General features: G+C 41.8%; 1 pseudogene; it reads right to left on the bottom strand.

Moving 5' to 3' along the window:
- Positions 1 to 1,366: 1,366 nt before the first annotated feature.
- Positions 1,367 to 3,127, bottom strand: LOC110330032 (annotated as a pseudogene).
- Between the last annotated feature and the right edge of the window lie 1,854 nt (positions 3,128 to 4,981).

The following is a 4,981-nucleotide window of genomic DNA, read 5'->3' on the forward strand; positions in this document are numbered from 1 at the left end:
AACACACACTTGTTTTCCTGAGGCCTGTGAATTTGAGTAACCACCAAGCGCTAGTTGCAATGGTTCAAGGATGTCGAGAGACTAACACTATTTCCATGTTACCAAAAGGATCAGTGTATTTAGCTCCTAGGAATAAAGGAAAAAATGAAGATCATATCATGACTGTTAAGTGTTTTTTAAATTATTTTTAAATAGACAAAAACAAACTTCTTTTTACTTTTTTTGTTTTGTTTTGTTTTGTTTTTAATGGTAAAGGAGAAAGTTTTCTATAGATACAAAGAAGAGCAGAACCACCTGGGAGAGTACAGAGTGAACATGCCCCTGAGCCAGGTCATGTGGGGAGAATGTGAAAGGGAGAGAGGAGAGCCAGGAGAGCAAGAGGCCAGTAGAGTAAAGGATAGAAAAAAGAGGACAACCAAACTGTCTGGGTTATATAGGGAAGAACACCTCAGATGAGGACAGCCCAGGCCCTGGGTAGGAGATGGGTTATAGCAGCTATGCCCTGTAACTGGTAGGATGCCAGTAAAATCTGGTAGCCAGGTCTGCTTTGATGTGTTAAATAGGTACCTCAGTCAGTCATTTGTTCCAAGTTTGAAACATAACATCCCAGTCTCTTGGGTGTTAATAAATGATAAGGGGTGATGTAATCTTTACTATGACTCCTTCCTACTGACATTGGAGTATCATTGTTGGGGGGGGGGTACCCAAGAAAGCTGGAATGCTAGCTAAACCTGGGAAGAGAGCGCGGGGAGTGAAAGCTGTTTTGCTTGGTGTCCAAGCTCTGTGGGATCTTCTGAGGCCAGGGAAGTCGCAGGTCCTGTTGGAGCTACCTCAGAGGCTGAACCACCTAGAGCTAGCTGCTTCGGAGCCATCAAGGATACAGAGGTTCAGGCTGGTTGGAAATTCCATCAGAAGCACCCAGAGCTTGTGGTTTTGGAGCAGTTTGAAGTCTTTAGTTCATGGAAAACATATATGTATATGTGTATATATATGAATAAATATATATGTGTGTATACATACATATATGTGTGTTTACATATGTATATATACATATATACATATAATAATACATAAATAATATCCTGTTGTGGGGTTACTTCCTACCTTAGACCATTTGTGTTCCCAGATGTAAGAAACATACAGCCTTATATTTTAGATATGCCTTAGGCAGCACAATTGCTGGGCAGCTGCCTGCCTTCCATGCTGTTAGAATCCACTTTCCTACTGATAACTCCAAGTTACTACTTACTAATGTCTATGTTTCAGCTAGGCTGCTCTTAACTCCAGTTGGCCTGCCCACGGGGCCACGTGTGTGTGACTCAGGGACCCCATTGAAGCCCTCCTTCTACCGCCTACACTTTCTTCTCTATCCCAAGGCAGCTTCTTCCTTGCATTTGCCCTTCTCCTTTCCTACTTGTCAAGATGTTGTTTTCCTCTTTGGGATCTTCTTGCAGTCCTTGTCCCGCTTTAGCCCAGTGATACCCACCTTGCTGGGGTGGATGTCCACATGGACAGCTGTGCCATTAGACTTTTCTTGCTAGACTCATTCAGTGTAGATGACGTATTCTTTTCTGTACAGTTGGACTACTTTGCCCATATGCTGGCCTTCGTACTAACCTTGAACAACCTGAACTTCATCATCCTTTCCAATAGTCATAGACCAAACATTACTTTTCTGTCTCAGCTCTTTGGAGAGAGGGGAAGACACAATCTCCCTCTGAATGTGAGAAGGTGCGTTGAAAGCTGTTCTTGCTTAGGTCAGAAGTCACAAAGGGATTGAATTTCCTCTTGGCAGCTGCAATCCAGCAATGACCACAAAAGGAAAGAGCTTGCCATGGGATGAAGAAAGAAAAGGAGCTTAACTGGTGAGTGGGCTGGTAGAACCTATATAATATGAAAGAAGGGGCATGGGATAGTGGAGGAGAAGTGTTTAGACAGAGATGAGGTTAAATGGGTGGGAGAGAATAAGACTGTGGGGTGGATTAATCAAAACTAATGGTGTATGGGAAATCTTTATGAACAACTCAGATTTTGTAAGCTAATTGAAAAATATAATTTAACAAAAAATGAGTTTGAACAGAGGTACTCTACATGTGTAGACAACATGCCTCAGAAAATATTGGATATTAAACAAAAATCGAGGTGCAAGACATGAGACACCTTTCTATAAGTTATTAGTTTGTGAAGCTCCAGAAGTCCCTTAAATAATGCAAGTTTTAGACACTGCTATTAGTCAACCACCATAACTAGATGGTAAGACCTTATTGCTGAAAACACAAATGCACACATGTGCACAGTCACGCACACACACACACACACACACACACACATATGAGCACACACTTTGATTACAAGATAGAGAGAAATAAATTTCAAGCTGATTGAGAAACTTCCCCTCTTCTGACTAGCTTTCACATTCACAGTGGTAAAACAGGGTTGGTCCCTCCCTGTATGGTACAATACTGACCTGTTGGGCAAGAGTGTCTACTCGTGCAATAATGACATGGCTGTTGTGGGGATAAGCAACTCCTTTCTGATTGGATTTGGGGCCTGCTTCACAGGTCTTCATGCCTGGTTCTAGAAACATGGTTAAAATCTCCTGGATATGGAGGTCATAGGCCCTTGGGGGAACCTACTGTTGTTGTCTTGACGAGCAGGCTATGTTACCAAACTGCATCTTAACTATGGGGTTTTGTACCCTTAGATTTGTGATGCTCTGGATCTTAGTCAAAGAGGCTTGTTTGTCCAGTGGGCGATGGTTCTTAACTGCTCAGACTGCTGCAAATAAATACCCTGCGGCCTCCATCAAAACGAAGGCTGCACACTGACCAGTAGCCTCACGGCCTTTCTATAGGGATTTCAATTCTGCAATGTGGTGGCAAGCCCTGACTTTTCTCTATGCCCTCACAAATGCCGAACCTCCACTGCTCTCCATGAACACTCATGCTTTCCAGATCACCACTATGTTGGAGACTCTTACATTTGGTAAGAGCGTGAGATGCAACCTTTAGCCTGCTCTATACCAGTGATTTTGTACGCTGATGACAAGGACATCCTTCCCAGGAGATTTCACAATAATGAGGGTCACTTTATCATACTGGTAAGTTTTCAGACCCAGGATAACCATCATCAATTGTTCCAGTAAAGCAGAGACTTCACTGAAGTGGTACTGGTCTCTTGTTAACATCTGATTCACCGACCATTGTTTGACCAGGAACGACAACTTCTCAGTTTAGAGTATCATATAAACAGCCCTGACAGTCCTTGCTTCCCTCAAGATTTCATGAGGCAGGACTCTATTTTCTGCATTTCTCTCAGACTTATCATCATCTAAGTTCTCACAAAAGCTCAATAAGCTCTGAACACTTTTAGTCCAAAGTTCCAAATGTTTCCAAAATTCTCCCAGTCCCACCTTCAAACAAAATATTATGTCCATCACAGCAATATACACATTCCTGGTAAGTTTCAAATTTGCTTTCTGTTGCTGTGATACATAAATACACACACACACACACACACACACACACACACACTGACCAAAAATTAATTTGGGTTAGAATGTCTATCTGAGTTACAAGGGATAGTCCATTATGGAGAGAAGCCAAGATAAGAAACTAGAGGCAAGAGCTGAAGCAAAAACTATAGAAAACACAGCCGGCATGCTTTTCATTACTTGTTCAGCTTGCTTTCTTATCCAACCCATAGTGGCCTGGGCCCTGATACATTAAGCATTAATCAAGAATATGCCCCCATAAGTCATGCCACAGGCCAACCTCATGAAGACAATGTCTCAATGTTCCTTCTTCCCAGGTGACTCTAGCTTGTATCAAGTTGACAAAATGTAGCTGTCACAGGACACTTGTCTAAGTTAAGAATAATCTATCTCTTTCATTTCTTTTGGTAAGAACATTTAAAATGTTTTTCTAACTTTTAGATACATAATACATTATTAAATACAACTACTGTCTCTTTTGATTTAACGCTAAAAGTTATCTCTTGTTTAAGTTTAACTTTGAGTGCATGGACCAGAGTCTCCCTTTTTCCGTTTACCACTTTTCCGTTCATACCTTGAGGGCTGCCACAGATGAGAAACAATTGACAAAAGCAAATAGCAAAGTTTTAAGATCATTGTTTCTCTATAACCATTTGTGATGGTTTGCATATGCTCACCCCAGGGAGTAGCACTATTACAAGGTTGGAGTAGGTGTGTTACTGTGGGCATGGGCTTTAAGGCCCTTGGCCTACTTGCCTGGAAGCCAGTATTCTCCTAGCAGCCTTATGATAAAGATGTAAAACTCTCAGCTTCTCATGCACCTGCTTGCCTGGATGCTGCCATGCTACCACCTTGATGATAATGGACTGAACCTTCGAACCTGTAAGACAACCCCATTTAAATGTTGCCCTGATAAGAGTTGCCTTGGCCATGGTGTCTTTTCACAGTGATTAAAACCCTAAGACATAATCTAAACATTTGAAATAGTTGAAAGTAAATTTAAAGTCCTAAGTTTTTTGTTTTTTGTTTTTTGCAATAACACAATTACAGGGACCCATAGCTGGTCAAAATGAGGCATTAAGTGCCCAACCCAGTTTATACATGAGGCAATGGAACCCCTACATCCAAGGCTCAAGCAAAACTGTGAAAGAGGTGCAGGAAAGATTGAAAGAACCAGGGTGTCTGCTGTTGGGTAGTGTCTACAAGACATGAAAAGGGCAACGCCCCTGTGTATGCTCACTAGAATGACTGCCTAAACAAGACCAGACTAATAACAACAGCAGTTAACATGCTAACAAACCCAGAAAACTCCATGGGGTTTCACCTCTAAATGAAGAACTATAGTGGTTCTTCATAGGCTGCTGAGAGAGGAAGAACCCATTTCCTCCAGGGGCAAGCACCCATACTAGTTTTCTAATCCCAAGTGACCAGGCCTGGACATTTAATACATACGAGCAATGGCAAATGGACTCAGTAGGCTATATGTAT

Source organism: Mus pahari, chromosome 12, assembly GCF_900095145.1.
Source record: "Mus pahari chromosome 12, PAHARI_EIJ_v1.1, whole genome shotgun sequence".
Classification (NCBI taxonomy): Eukaryota; Metazoa; Chordata; class Mammalia; order Rodentia; family Muridae; genus Mus; species Mus pahari.